The sequence below is a fragment of the Poromitra crassiceps genome (assembly GCF_964638095.1).
Source record: "Poromitra crassiceps genome assembly, chromosome: 15".
Classification (NCBI taxonomy): domain Eukaryota; kingdom Metazoa; phylum Chordata; class Actinopteri; order Beryciformes; family Melamphaidae; genus Poromitra; species Poromitra crassiceps.
In genome coordinates this window covers 38,625,820-38,643,319 of record NC_139634.1, presented here as the reverse complement: position 1 = coordinate 38,643,319, position 17,500 = coordinate 38,625,820, and the positions used below count along the sequence as shown (strand labels likewise).

General features: G+C 44.3%; 1 pseudogene across 1 annotated transcript in view; it reads left to right on the top strand.

Annotated features, from left to right (window-relative positions):
- Positions 1-17,041, top strand: part of LOC310790214 (transcription factor COE1-like) — a 98,989-nt pseudogene extending 81,948 nt beyond the window's left edge. Inside the window, exons 6-10 of the transcript in view lie at positions 5,119-5,301; positions 8,359-8,533; positions 9,704-9,806; positions 10,040-10,090; positions 16,444-17,041. The product of the transcript in view is annotated as a transcription factor COE1-like (transcript). The remainder of the gene's footprint in view (positions 1-5,118; positions 5,302-8,358; positions 8,534-9,703; positions 9,807-10,039; positions 10,091-16,443) is intronic.
- The last annotated feature ends 459 nt before the right edge of the window (positions 17,042-17,500 follow it).

Here is a 17,500-nt window from a genome sequence, read left to right as displayed (position 1 = left end):
GTCTCTCTCTGTCTCTCTCTGTGTCTCTCTCTCTCTGTCTCTCTCTGTGTCTGTCTCTCTCTGTGTCTCTCTCTCTCTGTCTCTCTCTGTGTCTGTCTCTCTCGCTCTCTGTCTCTGTGGAGCAATGCAGGAAAACCATCGCTGCAGTTTGAAAAGTGTCGTGCTAAGCTTCGGAAAATTAAACATGTTTGTCATAAAGTCGCAGTTCTGCTTTGAACACACACACACACACACACTCTCTCACACACACACACACACACACACACCCACACACACACACACACACACACACACACAGCCTCCCACTCTGCCACACTCTCACTTTCCTTGCGGTAGCATTATGATTTTGTGCATCAGGGTGGGTTGAATGTGTTGACTTGTTATTGGCGTGTTATGTTTTGATGTCGTTTGTGTTTCTGTCACTTACATTTGCTTCTCTGCAGGGAGATGTTGTTTCCTTCTCCCACCTTCTTCCTGTATTCACACACATTACAAATGTAAAGAAACATTTTACACTCCCCCAAATCAGCAGCTTGATCAAATACATTTCAGAATGAAAGAAAAAGAAATTGAATCCAATAAATCACAATGTTAACAAAGTATAACTCAGATACAGCACAGCAAACCACAGCAAGGTTTTCTTAAACCAAATGAAATGGAATTCAAATTAATGTTAAACTTTTTTTGTTTGTTTTTTGTCTAACAATTAAGTCACAATAAATATGTCATTTTGCTTTTTATATTTTCTTGTGTAGCGCCACATGTCTTGACAACTTTTGTGTTTCCACCTCTAACAAAGAAAAGGTGTAGCTTTTCCTTAACATTGTAAATATAGTCGTTAGTCATTAATAGTGCTGATTTGGAACATTCAGTACTTCTTTACAGCAGCGTGAAGGTCCTATGGAGAACCTTTCCATCCCCTTTAGACGGAGAACGTGTCCACACGGGTTCTGGTGTGGTACGACCCAGAACCCTTCTGTGCTACCCCTTTCTTCAAAAGGTGGCGCTAAAACTCAGAAATAAAGTTCTCAAATCTACTCCCTGAAGGGATGGAAAGAAGGAAACAAGTTGTTTTGGCTACTTTATAGCTTCATTTAAAGAATGAAAAAAATGTGGGGGAGGAGCAGGAGGGGCAGGGCGGGTTTAGTTAAACCTGCTATGTGATTAAAATGCATAAGGTGAACTACAGGCTGTATGTCTGTCAGTAGTCTGTCTGTAGGACCTGTTCTGTTCAGAGGTGAGTGCAGAACAGGTGCTGTCTGTACAGGACACCTCTGCTTCTCTACTGCACTCTTTCTGTGCTCTCTCTCTCTCTCTCCTACACCTCTGCTTCTCTACTGCACTCTTTCTGTGCTCTCTCTCCCTCTCTCTCTCTCTCTCTCTCTCTCTCTCTCTCTCTCTCCTACACCTCTGCTTCTCTACTGCACTCTTTCTGTGCTCTCTCTCCCTCTCTCTCTCTCTCTCTCTCTCCTACACCTCTGCTTCTCTACTGCACTCTTCCTGTGCTCTCTCTCTCTCTCTCTCTCTCTCTCTCTCCCCCTCCTTCCCTCCCCCGTCGTCTGCTTTTCACATCGGCTCTTGCAGGAGTGAACACCTATAGGAATCCATGAGGTCATGGGAAACGGCACCGCGGCCGCGCTGCAAATTCATAATTCTAATAGTTTGTGTGAACATTACACCGAGGATCAGGCCGAGTCCCCGCACTGTGAAACCACTCTTTGTGCCCCTCGACCAATTACAGCGCCTGATTAAAACATTCATAAAAACAGGGGCCCCGGCCGGGGGCCCCCGGGTGCCCAGGCCTTATCAGGTGGACCACGTAGCTCATTTAACTGCCGTAATTCCACAGCACCGCTGCTGCTGCTGCTGCTGCGCCTGTTCTGCATCACGATGTCCCCGTGCAAAACGGATTATTATTTATTTTACTTTTTCTCTCCCCCTCTGGAGTTTGTCTTCCTCTGCGTTACTTGACACCGACAGTTCAATTGGAGAGAGGGGGGGGGGGGGGCGGGAGTGTTAATCAGTGTTGGGGGTAACTCATTACAAAAGTAACATATTACATGTAATATATTACTTTTAGCAGTAACTCAGTAATATAACTTATTACTTATAGGATTTCAGTAATATTATACCTGTTACTTTGTCAAGTAACTCAAGTTACAAATTGATTTTTTTTTTTTTTTTTATCAAAGCACATAATAAAAAATATTCAATCATGTCCTAATCAAACTGTGTGTTTGTATGCAAATAACCACTATAGATGACAATAACAAAGGAAAAGAATAACATTTTGAATTTTGGATTGTTGACACTGACTTCAAGGCGGTTGAAATTATTTTTCGGGATGTTCCGGGGCGGCGATGTCATTCTGCTGCTGCTGTTGTTTTGCTAAAAGTAATGCAAAAGTAGTGTAATAAGTAACAAGTTACTCTACACAGACAGTAATATTGTAAATTAACTTATTACTTTCAAATGAAAGTAACTAGTAATATGTAGTATATTACATTTTGAAAGTAACTTGCCCAACACTAGTGTTAAGTTGCTCGAAGACACTAAGAAATGTGTGTACTTCTACTGGAAGTACACACATTTCTTACTCAAGTACTGTAAAAGTGTTAATACTCACCTAAAAATATGCTCTAGTAAACGTTGAAGTACCATTTCAAATGATTCACTTGAGTCAGGGTACACAAATGACATGGTCTCAAAGTACATGAGTAAAAGTCAAAAGTCTCAAAGGTTAAAATGTGCAATATTTTCTATATGCAAGGTATTTTTTCTTCACAAACGTTGAGATTGAACGTGGTTTGCAGAAAATACCAACATTGTATTCCTTCAGACAAGGCTGTGTGTTGTCATGACAACACAGCAACAATAAAGGCCAGCGTTGCAGCAGAACACACGCACACACACACACGCACACACACACACACGCACACGCACACACACACGCACACGCACACACACACACACACGCAGAGCGTTTAATTACAGTAAGGAAAGTCTTCTCGCTCAGGGTCCACCGGGCTGAAGCTCCCTGACTGACTGACCGGCCGGCCCGGGAGTGACGTCAAGCGGGCCGGTCTGTCCTTCATCTCTCACCCGGGCCTGTGTGCTGTAGTTACCTTAACCCCGCGCCCTCCACAGCCCCCCCTACAGGCCCCCCAGCCCCTCTGCGCTCCCGTTGATTGACCCTCATCCAAGATGCATTGAATACCAATGTTCCCTCCAGCACTTAGCGTGCCCTTTACCCCCCTCATGAGGCGCCTGAGTTCCCAGCGACCTCAGGCCATGCTTACTGAGCAGAGCCAACGGTATGCCAAGTAGCACACTGAGCGCGCTCTCCCTTTCTCTCTCTCTCTCCCTCTCTCCATCTCTCCCTCCACCTCTCTCTCTCTCTCTCTCCTCTTTCCCCCACTTCCTGGTTCGGGCCAACGCAATTCCCAGCAGGAGCGGTTTGATGGAGCGCTGCCCTGGGACGAGGGCGAGCGAGAGGCAATGGGAAACACATGTCCGCGAAAAACAGAGGAGGGAGAGGCCTTTCGAGATGGTCTCTCCTCCGCTCTCCACACTCGCATTGTTCTTTTAACAGACTCTCCTATTTCTTAACAAATCGACACGGAGCCGATGCTATTTGTTTTGGTGCCGAGTTAAATGTTCCTCGTCCTCCTGCCTTTGGAATACAGCAGCGTGGGAAGTGGATTTGACGCAGATCACATCATGCGACCCCCTCGTATTTAGAATGAAATGAAAACACATGTTTTTGCGGTGCAGATGCAGCCGGTGTAAGGAGGAGTGCCGGGGTTTTTCTTTTTTTTTACTGCAGAACGGCCGCGGCGCTGCTGAACGCACCCGGATGGATTGGTGATTAGTTGGTTGAGGGAAAGTAGTTTGTCTTGAATAACACTCCAGTCCTAATTAGGGTTAGACCAATATATCAGTTTGTCCATATATTGGCCATTTGACTAAAAACTGCATTATGGACCTGTCATGTCTGACATGCCCAAAGCCCCCCCCCCCCATCCCACACACACACACACACACACACACACACACACACACACACACACTTCCGTCTGTACGGGTTGCAGTGGAGAGTTGCTGTGTCATAATTGTGATGGTTTAAATTAGCGGTTTTCAGTCTTGTGGCTTGGAGGACTTGCAGGTTTCCGTTTCAGCCAAACACTTCTGCAGCTGTTTGGGGGACTGACAACCACACATCTGAAGGCATTTTTACAGGCTTTTCCACCATTTTTCAATGCTTTTTTTTTTTGCAGGAAAATTGTCAAATTTTCAGGTATTGAATATCAGCACCAAATAATTGGCAGCTTCAATCAAAAACACCACTACTGGTATTTTTACCTAAAAAAAAATATATATATATATATATATTGGTCAAAGCCCTCATGCTAATGCAGGATAGGTGCAGGATATATAGGGGGATTTTTGCAGCCACAGTTTCTCTCAGTGAAAACTGGGGATGTAACAATATACACTCAACTCATGATTCCATGCCATTCATGATACTGAGTTCACATTACCATTTTCTCATGATTCCTTTTAACAAAATGAGATTGCAGACAAATTATGACTGAAAAAGATTACCGTACTTTAATTATTTCTTATACCCCAAAAAAACGCAAAACTATTTTTTTTTCTTATAAGAAACCCTTTTTATTTCTCAGGTAGGGGATAACTGCAAAACACAAAGTTGTGTGCATATTTCCTTTTCTTTGTCAAAGAAAAGCTGAAAAAAAAACATCCCGTTTCTTTGTTCATCGAACTGATTTGAATCTTCACACATTTGTATTGATTTCTAACTGTAGCGATGCTACTGAAAACCAAACTGAAATGTCACTTTTTACTTTGCACTTTATCATTTAGGATTGTTTTCTATTACTGATGTGCGCGCTGCGCTGCATACTGCGCTGCGCTGCATACTGCGCTGCGCTGCATATTGTGCTGCGCTGCATACTGCGCTGCGCTGCATACTTGCACTAAATCAAATTCCTCATTAGTCATTGATGTACTTACTGTGGCTATTAAAGTGAATCTTGAAAACAGTGCAGGCCTCTCTAACGCTCCGCCCCTCTCTCTCTCTCTCTCTCTCTCTCTCAGGTTACTCCCGTAACTCGAACAGCGTGTCGCCCCGCGGCTACGTGCCCAGCTCTACGCCCCAGCAGTCCAACTACAACACCATCACGTCCACCATGAACGGCTACGGCGCCGGCATGACCAACCTGGGCGTCCCCGGATCCCCCAGCTTCCTCAACGGCTCCGCCGCCAACTCCCCCTACGCAAGTAAGCAGAAACCCAAGCCACTCCCCCTACGCAAGTAAGCAGAAACCCAAGCCACTCCCCCTACGCAAGTAAGCAGAAACCCAAGCCACTCCCCCTGCGCAAGTAAGCAGAAACCCAAGCCGCTCCGCCGCACAGCCACTTAGCATACAGGCCCGCTCCAAACGCCTCTCAAAGCACCAGCAATCTGTGAGGGCAATCTGGGCCACGGACTGGGAAGGCAGAGCCAGGTTCCTGGAGGACAGGGGGATGCGTTTACGTTACCTTATACCTTACGTTACGGGATGATACGTTACACGGTGCTTTTTGCTGTGCCGCACTGTCTGAGTAACCCACTGGTTTTAACATTTCATTCCCCCCAAAAACGGCGATAAACTGTATATATCCATTTAGAGAATAATTTTATACCTGGAATGCAAGATATATAAGTCAATGTTTTAATAGTATGGATCCCATCCCATCTTTAAATGTATTTATTTTCTTTAAGCTAAGGTCATGAGATAACGATGATTATATCAATATCGTGATATGAGACTAGATATCGTCTTGGATTTTGGATATGTTGATATGGTAATATGGCACAAGTGTTGTCTTTTCCTGGTTTTAAAGGCTGCATCACAGTAAAGTGATGTACTTTTCTGAAGATGTTCTTCTAGATGTTCCATTATTTGCCTTTACCCACTTAGTCATTATATCCACAAGTACTGATGATTATTTATCAAAAGTCTCATTGTGAAAGCAACACTTGTCATCCGTACAATATTGTCGATATCAAGGTATTTGGTGAAAAATATTAGAGATATTTGATTGAGGCCATATCGACCCAGCCCTATTTCACAAGTCACTTTATAGGAGTCAAAAAGAAGCCATCTTCTGGATGGCAGCTATCTTCTTTTGGTCTTGAACCTCTTTGATGCACACGTTCTGCAGCAGGTGCAGAAGACAATAATGAAAGCACAGCGTTCCTTGCTGAGAGACAACCCCCGACAACTTCAAGTCTATTGAAGCAGCCCCTCCTCCTCCTCAAAGTCGGCCCTCTTGTGTCTCTGCCATTGAAACTTTCCACAGCGCTGTGATTAGCATGCCTGCAGTATGCCGTGTGGAAGGCGCAGGTGTGTTTGGGAGTCTCGTAAAGTCTAACTGACCCTGAGGGAACGCTCTCTATTGTTTTGGCTACTGTATCAAAGAGCGCCCAAGTCTCTGTGAGACTCGTTTAGAAGGTAGCGAGCTACAACACCGTCTCCGTGCCAGTTGATGTTGCGCTGTCTCTGGCGACTAAACAAAAGGTGGGGCTTGCATCTCGCCTGGCTTCGCCTCGACAGTTTGAATGTTGTGCGTGTGCGTGTGTGTGTGTGTATGTGTGTGCGTGCGCCGAGGGGGAGCGGTGCGGAGTGAACACCGCCATGCATTGTTTCAAAGTCCTCATCTACTCTGACTGTCCCTTGTTCCGTGTCCTCCTCATAACTCCTCCCCCTCTACTAACCCCACTAACATCCTCATTGCATCGTTCATGCATTCACGCTCTGGGCCCGATCCATTACTGTGAGCCAGAACATCTCATCCGTGGTGTCAGGAGAACACGCCAAGAACATGGGAGGAGGTCTGAGAGGAAAACGACCCACATAGTGTTTCGGGTTGAAGGGAGACTCACATTTTACATTCCCCCGCCCCCTTCATTTTACAGCTCCATTTTCAGCTGCTGTCCTTGAATCATTTACAGATATGATATATATACATATATACAGAGGTACAAATCTGTGGAATCTAATAAATAACACCAATAATGATCAGCAGAAGTCAGCTGTAGCACCAACTGACACACAACAAAATCAGTATTACTATCAGAATGGCATGAAGACATTTGATGAGAATGCTCAAGGGGAGAATGCTAGAAATGGCGTGTTTAATCGGCGTTTTTGCAACGTTACTAGACACATGGGCGTGTGCACACACACACACACACACACACACACACACACACACACACACACAGCGTTATTTTTGTGGACATGGATGGTGGTTGCTGCTGCCTTCAGGACCAGGTTTGTGTTAAAGTGTACTTGTGGGCCTTCAAGTTATGGATCAACTTTGCCAGATGTGACCTGTTTGCTTGGAGCATGCTCCTCAGACCTCGGCCCGTTCTGAGGCAGGGACCCATCCCCCTCTTCTTCCTCCTCCTCCTCCTCCTCCACCTCCTCCTCTTCCTCCTCCTCCTCCTCCTCCTCCTCCAAAAGCAGTCTCACCGCAAATTGTGTAATAGCAACTTTGGTCCACGGTGCAAAACACCTCTAAAATTGTTAGATGGAAACTTTTTCTAATTGTATTATTATTATTATTATCATTATTATTATTATTATTATTATTATTATTATTATTTAGTTTCACAATAACTGCTCTAAAATTCTCAGATGGATTTTTTGTCCTTTTTAGTTTCATAATAACGTCTCTAAAATTGTTAGATCGGGGGGAGGGATCTTCTTCACCGGAATAAAATTTGATGTTTCTGCAAACCTCGGATACGTAGAACCCCCAACTTAATTTGAATCAATTTGAAAACGTCTGTTAATTTGAAAACGTCTGTTAATTTTAAAATGTCTGTTAATTTGTAAAATGCAAATAAAACAACTTGGTTAAGGTTAGGTTAAGGGACTACAAACACGGAACAGGCTCTCATATGGAGAGGAATGTGTACGTTGTCCATCAGCTAGCTAATGGACATAAGCGGCGCCCGACTTATTTCAGTATACACGTGAAAAGAATAGACTCAAAAACATCGCCATCTAGAGCTGTTATTGTGAAACTACAACATTTTGCACTGTGGACCAACGTGCCATTATACAATTGACTGTGAGACTAGGCTGCCTCCTGCCCCTGCACGGTTCACCACATCTCCGCCCGTTCACTCACCTCCTCTCCTCTGTCTCTCTGCCTGCTGGTTACCACTGTCACCTCCTCATCTCTGTCACCTCCTCATCTCTGTCACCTCCTCACCTGTGTCACCTCCTCACCTCGGCCCTTTGGTAGGACGTCCCCACCTCCTCCTAACCTCCCTCCTTCAAGCCCTCTCCCCCTCCTCCACCCTTCTCCTTTCCACTGGACCCCATAGGCCCTTATTCATTCTCTCCTGTCCATATGATTTCCGCAGTCAAACAGAAGAGCGCCTTCGCCCCTGTCGTGCGGCCACAGACCTCCCCGCCCCCCACCTGCACCACCAACAATGGCAGCAGCCTACAGGGTGAGCATCCCGCCCCTTTCCTGCCTATCAACAACCCCGTCCAATCAGCTGTCTCGGTCCGTGTTTCCGATCCAGGCACAAACTAGAGAGACGCACAGCGTCGGTGTAATTCTAGAATTTGGTTGTTGTTTTCTTTATTTGTGTTTTCGGGTACAACTGGTTTGAAGGTGAAAAGTTGATCCATAACTTCTGGCACTTTTGGGAAGCGGATTCTACAATTTAAAGGAATTTTACAATTAATGTTTGCAGATATTTCGCTAAGTTCCCAAGTTTCCTAGCCAATGACGCTTGGTTTAACACTCGAAAGGCGAATGGATTTTGGGAGCCAAAGAAAAGACAAACACGCCGTCAAATGGAGCGGGTGAAAATGATAATTTATTTTATTTTATAATTCATCTAACAACACTGGTTTGTACAGTATGGGGCTATTCACATATGGCAAGCGTTTGCTTGTTCCACAGGACTGTATTGTCTGCTAGAAGACAGCTGGCTAGCGAGCTAGCAGCTGCTAAGCTAATGTCAGGTGACGTTATCACGATCCGTTTTATATTTCTCCTCACAGGCAGCGTTTTTTTTCCCCACGCACAAAACACTGTGTGAACAGCCCCTAATTCATCTAACAAAAGTGCTTTGTACAGTCGAGCGGGTCACGGAGGGACATTTCAAAAGCTGAGATATTCCAATGCCAAAATTCCAAACAGAGAGTGGGTGGCTCTCTAGTATCAATGCTTCCAGCACTGAATCATAAATAGGCGTCATTGCAGCAGCTAGTGAAACACTGTAGCAGTAGCTGAAACATTGTAGCAGCTAGGGAAACACTGTAGCAGTAGCTGACACATTGTAGCAGCTAGGGAAACACTGTCTGCCGTGGAGCTAAAAGCTTCCATGACGGGGAAAGTAACAGTGTTTTCTTGTTTGTGTCTCTGTTGAATTCCAGCCATGGCAGGTCTTATAGTCCCACCCATGTGAAGAGGACTTCCCAGCCAGATACAACCACCCCCGACCCCCCCCCCCCTCCCCCGTGGTGGCCGCCGGCCCACTGGACCGCCACAAACATCTCACCCACCCTCAGGCCGACCGAGCCCGACCCAGCTACCATCCGTCACTGCGCAAGAAGAAAACCCAAGTTGCAGGCAAACCTGTCCTGTTGTCCAGTTCTGTTTCTGTCAGCTGACTGTATCGCCATCGCCAGCTGGACTCCAGTGTTCCTCCCACTCCTGTATGCAGCGGAGGCCATTGTAGAAGTCTTCCTCTCATGCATTCCTCCTCCAAGGTAGACGGTTCCTTCCAAATCACTCTACTGCGCAACCACAAACTTCATCTTTCCCCACAAGTGCAGCAGTAGCTCTACAATGGCTCCGTCTGTAGGCAGCGTTCCCAACGGAGGAGGTTATAGCCGATCAGGAGCTAGCTAATGTGAATGCTAACGTGTGGCTAGCGCTGTCTACACTACTCATGGTTGTTCGTGTTGTGCAGTCATTACCCAGGCTTGTTTGCATGACTTAGGTCTCTGGAGACCGGAGGAGTGAAGAGTCGGTCTCCAGGCGATGTACCACTGTGAGTCGGGAAGGGAAGGAACGGCGACGTGTCCACCAGGAACTTCTCCTCGCATCGCCGACGTTTTCCTCCTGTTTATTTTGAATGGAAAAAGGACGAGACGTTTTTCTTATACAGCTTACATCACAGTCTCAAGGTTTGGTCAAACGAGCACCCAACTCTTAAATGCAGATGACATGTTGCAGACACAGATTAGATCAGATGACATGTTGCAGACACAGATTAGTTGAAGATGTACGTTCCTCCTCCATGAAAGAATTACGTAGCAGGAATTTGATTCTATGTTTAGGCAAGTACAGCAACTTTGGTTAAGGTTAGGTTAAGGTTCTGTTGTTTGAATAGGGTTAGGGTTAAACACGAAAACCGCACTCAGAATAGAACACTTGTTATCATGAGTTGGGAATTGAACCTGGGTCATCGATCATCCCCTTGACCCCTGACCTCCACGCTGCGCTATTTGAATGTCAAAACTACTTTTGTCTTTCCGGTCCCGTCTCCTCCACCTAATCTCTTCCTGCTGGGAAACTGTAACTTCTCTCGCTTTTTCCTGCACGGATCCCGCTCGTATTTGCATTTTAAGACATCGGGCTCATTTCACGAAATCTCAGGAGAGCAGGCTCGACCTTAGCATGTTTTTAGCACTCACGGCGCCGAGTGCTAGAAGTTAAAAATATTTCAGCTATTAGCAGCGGCGCACTGCGTCCCTCACAAGGGTTCTTTCCAGCCATCACTCAGCAGCAGCAGCTTCTACCAGCAAACATCTGCTTAGCGCTGTTAGCTAAAACAGAAATGCCCGGTGGACACAGAACCCGCGGCAGCGAGAGGTGGAACGAGTCCAGGAAGCCGGAAAATCAAACTCTTTTCTCTTTTCCAAACTAAGGAACGCCGTCAAACGGCTCCAAATTTGATGGGTTGTCAATCAGAAAAACCCCCCCCCCCCACTGCAATCTGTAGAGAAACTCCTTCAAGACCATTGATATCAAATATCACAGTCTTCTAATAGCAGTTTCTTTTGTGTACCATAGCTTTTAACGGTGTGCGTGTCGATCATATTTGAAAGGAGGGAAATGCAGTAATTTTCTAAGCTAAAGAGAGAATCCACAAACGTTCTGCAGAGGAGAGACGAGCAAATGTTATACTAACATTTGTCTGTTTTCTGAATGACGTCAGGGCGAGCCCAAGGTTTTGACGGTTTCTTTCTTTTCTCTTTTCTTTTCACGTCTACCATTTTTGAAATACAGTTACAATAGCTCTATTTCCGGGTGTGTTGAGTGGTAGATTTTAACCAGAAAAGCTTGCAGCAGTTTTAATCACATTTAGGTACCAGATTTCTTGTTATTCTTCTGATTGTGCTTATTTTATATGTATTTATAAAAGTATGTTTTGGGGGATTCCTTTTGTGATTTAGGCCTGAATGATAGTCTCAAATATATATGTAAACACATTTGATGTCTTAATACCTTTTAGATATTGTAAAAAGAGTGAACAAGTGAGAGGAATAACCCTTTTGTAAAAACAAAAAAAGTCACGACATGGTCACCCTGTTTTTGACAGCAGGATATACGCTACATCACTTTTGTATAAAAATGCTTTTTTCCGATACTATATTTAACTTTTTGTAAACAGCATTTGTGTTTTCCCCTGGTTCTTCTTGTCCTTTGTGTATTATTGTGAAATGTATAATCATGGTTATTTCTTAATGCACTATTTTTGTTGGGGCACTTAATAAGAGCAATGCATCTTAGCAAAAAAAAGCTACAAGAAAAGAAAAGAAAAGATGGAAGCTAGAACGATATGCACCAATATGTTTTTTTTCCCCCCGCCATTCTGAAATGGCAAAATCCTCGTCATGTGAATTTTTTTTATATTTCAGAAGCTTATAACGTCATGATATCCCATCACTCTTTATTTGTTTTGATCGAGCATATCCATTGGTTTGGGTGTTTAGAATATCATATTTTATCCATCTTTAATATTCAACCCGAGTCTTTGTGTTTTGGGTGAGAATGATTGTAGAATAAAACAGGCGTCTGTGCAAATCATGGCAGCAGAAGTGAAAACCACTCAAAGGTTTTGGGTCACTGATCTTCCATCCATGTTAGTGTTGTTGTTGACGGTGCTGTTCTCGTTGTTGCACACAATCTGTATCATTTTACTTATGCAAATGTTTTACTGTTCTGTAATGCAAGCTAGTCTCCCACAGTCCAGTGGAAAGGTTTTGGACAATTAAAAGAACAAAAGTCATATTTCGATGCCTTACAATTGACCCATGCTTCAACACCAGCGTTTTTTGTTTTGTTAAACATTTGGTATCATTTTGTTTGAGTTTGTGATTTGATTGGTTAGGTGTTTCACTCCATGGCAAAGCCTTTCTCCAGTCAAATTGCTACGATTCCCTCAGAGCGACCCCTTGATATTTTCATATTTATGTCCTCACCTTCCTGAACCAGACATCTGTCTCATTAGAGCAGTGATTCTCAAATGTTTTCAAGACAAGGACCCCCTAAACTGACACAAATTAGACCACGGACCCCCATCTGATCAGATTTTTGCTTTTAGATCTTTTATTACAGAAAGTGTACAGGTATGAAACCCATGACCAAAATAGTCATACATTCTGTCAATATTACTTATGGATCGAATTATAGTGAAAATAAATTATCCCTTTTTTTTTGCTGGGGACCCCCTCAATGACCCCTGGGGGGTCCCCAGACCCCACTTTGAGAACCACTGCATTCGAGGAAACATTTGTCCCTCGGGCTCCCTAAAGCAATAGTAATGCCCGTTGGTGTCAATGTGAAAGTTAAGGACTATTGTAGAATTATTTTGGGGGGGGGGGGGGGGGGGGGGGCAAATGCTCAAGGAAAGACGAGGCAAGTAAAAGTCAAAATGTCATTGTATTCCTTTCATTCCTGAAAGTAAAGGATCCTGGAGCTCCTTGAATCGCCTGCTTGAGAAGCGGGGGCGAAAGGAACCGGAAAGGGGCAGGAATCGAAGTTGGGCCCCGATTTGAAAAATGTAAATTCGTGCAAACGCAGTGACGTAAATCTCCAATCACTGAACGACATCGTCCGCTCGCCATGATGATGTGGGCCTGTGGGCCTGTGGGTGAACATCTGTGGCAGCTTGAGTGGAGTGCAGCAGTGCACACCTTGCAGAAACATCTGAGTTCAATAACATGGCTCTATAAACCCATTTCCAGTGAAAACCCTTTGCACTGAAAAGCTTGGCTGACTTTACCCGACCCTCTCCGCCTCGCCCCCCCCCACCTCCCTCCCGCCCTCATATCCATTCCATCATCGTCCACTTTTCAAACGGCTTGCGGAAATATTTTTGTCATAGTTGTAGAAAAGCTTGCTTTTGCCGCCCCGGGTTTTCCAGCAGAGGTTTTAAAAACTGCAAAGTATACTTTTTTCAATGTTTAATTCAATGTGAAAAAGGGGGAGAGAGGTACTGCATCTTTGTGAAATATGAAATATATCATCAAAGTATATCAAAGCACAATGTTTAATTAATGTCTTTAGAATACAAACGGGGCAACGTCCCCAGGTTTTTCTTTTCCTGTCTTTGGCCATGCTGTAAATAGATGCATGTTTTTTTCCCTGTGATCCAGTGCTTTTTGTACAGAAACAGTCTAATAAAGATTACATTTGGCTTGACACTCCTGACACTCTCACCTTTTTTTTTATGTTTTTGGTCTAATGTAACCAAGTAATACCAACGTAATAATACTTCTTTACACCACTTAAGTATTGTTCGGGAGTATCGTTTAGTAGTATAGTTTACTTGAGTATATTTCTGTCAATTTTCACATTATGTTACATTACGTCATTTGGCAGACGCTTTTATCCAAAGCGAAAACTATGCAACACAGTCTATGACCAATACAACTTCTCAAGGAAGTTTTACTCTTTTACTCCACTACATTTCCTAATTGAAATGTATAATTTCACTCTATTACATTTCCCCTAAGCACCTTAGTTACTCGTTACCACAAAATAAACCCATAGGGAATTTGGTAGCCTGCAAGCAGGTTTGGCAAATCAGTGCTCCTAAATCTTGCAAGTTACTCACGATCCACACTCCATTCCAGATGGTGGCGCTAATGCACCATAATGTTGTTGGCCAACCGCTATAAAAACCTGACGCTGCCAGATGGTTTGTTTTCACATATCCATCTGGGAATGAGTCACTCATTGATGGAAGCTTTTGCATTTTCACTTTTGCCGCATTTATGAACTTGGTGTCTGCGGAGGCAGATGATGCAACAGTTTATATCTCACCTGCAATTACTACTCATCACCATAGGTGTCGCCAAAGAGAAGTCTTCAAAATGATCCCTTTAAGTACATTTAATATCAGAAAATTATTTTTTTGATCATTAAGTACAGTAAATATCAGATACCTTACTCAAGTAATGTTCTAATAGGTGACTTTAACTTCTACCAAAGTCATTTCTGGTAAGATCTGTACTTTTACTCAAGTTTGGCTTTCAGGTACTTCATCCACCACTGGTATTATAATCCATATATCAGCGATCATTTTCTCCTTAATAGAGGCCCACAGATTTATGTCCTGTATGTTGTGTCGGTTTTGCTTTTCTGTGGGACAGTGGTATAATCAGGCCAATCCCAGTATTTTTGTAAGAAAATTCAGATGAAAACCACGAAACATCATCCTTCCAAAACCTCAAACTTCTGGACCGCCGTGCGTTCCAGCGCTCGTCCATCTACGAGATATATTTTGGAAATGGCCTCCAAAGATTACAGTTCATGATGAAAATCTTGGCACAGAAGTCCTGAAAAAGTGACATTTTGACCAGCGCCGATCAACTGCAGCTCTGAGCCCAGACAACAATCCCTCATGAGCCACAGCAGGTAGAAACATCAGCTCCCCTAAAACTAACAGACTCCTTGAGATGAAGTGGAGGCTTTCTATAGAGGGGATGGATTGCTTAAGTGTGTTATGACATCAGACAGACATGGATCAATGTACAAACTCAAATGCCGTTACAGGAGGTTGTGAGTTCAGGAATGGGATGTTTTTTCTCACTGACTAGCCTACATTTACACGTACACAACATATTACGGTTCTTGCCCTTGTTTGGAAAAATATTGAATATTCCTACGTACTAAGCTGTTTACGGCCAATGAAAATTTAATAGTCCACTAATATTCCCGTTTACATGTAGCCATGCATACTCCGATTACTGTAATGTGAAATGTTCCCATGACGTATGTACTTCGAACAAAGCCTCCTTCTTTCATCCGTTCAACCACGTTCTTGAAAAGATCAGTTTTGCAATATTTGCACATGTCCAAAAAACCTGTTGATATCCAGATCTGTCATAATGGTTAAAAGTAGGTTTGTCTCTCCTTCTGATCAGAAATGTTGGCTTTTCCTTTGGGCATGCATCTCTGGCTAGTTGGTTTGTTTACAACAATACTGTTGACCGTAAACAGGCGAGAGGCCGTGTGTTGCAAACTGTGGTAAAAACCCAGATTGAGACCCATGCGCTGTATACTGTACTGTATGCTCCTAAAAGCCAAATAATATCGGCATATCCCACATCTTAATTGGAAAATGCTACCTTCAGATTAAGGCCTAATTGGGAATATCCAAATGGAATATTATGCTGTTTACATGACCTGCATCAAATTCATATTATTGTCATATTTGGAATAATAGTGGAATATTAGTGTGCATATAAACATACCTAGTCATTTACACAAGGCTGCAGTAAGCATGTGGAAAATCTCAATCCGGCCCGCAACATCCTCAAAGGAAATAAAAACATATAAGGCAGCATTATGTTAATAAAAATCTCAAGGCGAATGATTACAATGCGTCTGTTCTGCCTTTATGATCATTGTAAAACAGGCTTAGTCCATATTTATTACATAATGCAATGTGTTTCATCAGTGACATCATGTGGTGCACATCAGACTAGTAGGTCAATTTAAAACTTGATACTGCATTTAAGTGGATTTAAGTAAATCTTTTCATTGTAACCTCAGAGTAGGCAACACCAGACTGACACATACAGCTATATATATAAAAAAAAAAATTAAGTAAAGGTTTTCCAAAAGTAAGTTCTTGTTTTTGAAACAAGGACCTGCGCTTATGGGCTGGCAAATAGCCAATTGTAAACCAATCTGGCATGTCTACCAAATGTATTCAGTACTATGTCTTTCATGTTTCAATCCAATTGTCAATATGTGGCTCTTCATTTACATCATCTAAGTCAGTATCGCCCTTTGGGGGGAAAAAGTTGCCCACCCCTGTGACTTACTGTAATGTCCTGATAGGTGTGGTTAAAGTCAGGTCAGCTGAGATCTTTAACGTGGCTGCAGGCCGGAGCACGGATCTTTCTTTCAGCAGGCAGCGATCTGTGAGCTGGCAGGCCAGCCTGCCCATGACCTACCCAATGTCCATGACCCAGTGTCCATGACCTACCCAGTGTCCATGACCTACCCAGTGTCCATGACCTACCCAGTGTCCATGACCTACCCAATGTCCATGACCTACCCAGTGTCCATGACCTACCCAATGTCCATGACCTACCCAGTGTCCATGACCTACCCAATGTCCATGACCTACCCAGTGTCCATGACCTACCCAGTGTCCATGACCTACCCAGTGTCCATGACCTACCCAATGTCCATGACCTACCCAGTGTCCATGACCTACCCAATGTCCATGACCTACCCAGTGTCCATGACCTACCCAATGTCCATGACCTACCCAGTGTCCATGACCTACCCAATGTCCATGACCTACCCAGTGTCCATGACCTACCCAATGTCCATGACCTACCCAGTGTCCATGACCTACCCAGTGCCCATGACCTACCCAGTGTCCATGACCTACCCAGTGCCCATGACCTACCCAGTGCCCATGACCTACCCAGTGTCCATGACCTACCCAGTGCCCATGACCCAGTGTCCATGACCTACCCAGTGCCCATGACCTACCCAGTGCCCATGACCCAGTGTCCATGACCTACCCAGTGTCCATGACCTACCCAGTGTCGATGACCTGCCCAGTGTCCATGACCTACCCAGTGTCCATGTGTCCATGACCTACCCAGTGTCCATGACCTGCCCAGTGCCCATGACCTACCCAGTGTCCATGTGTCCATTACCTACCCAGTGTCCATGACCTGCCCAGTGCCCATGACCTACCCAGTGTCCATGACTTACCCAGTGTCCATGACCTACCCAGTGTCCATGACCTGCCCAGTGCCCATGACCTACCCAGTGTCCATGACCTACCCAGTGCCCATGACCTACCCAGTGTCCATGACCTACCCAGTGTCCATGACCTACCCAGTGCTCAGCCTGCCCAGCTTCAGTTAACTTCAGAACAATTAAGTCTCTCTCCATCGTCAGCACTGGGCGGCCTGATGAG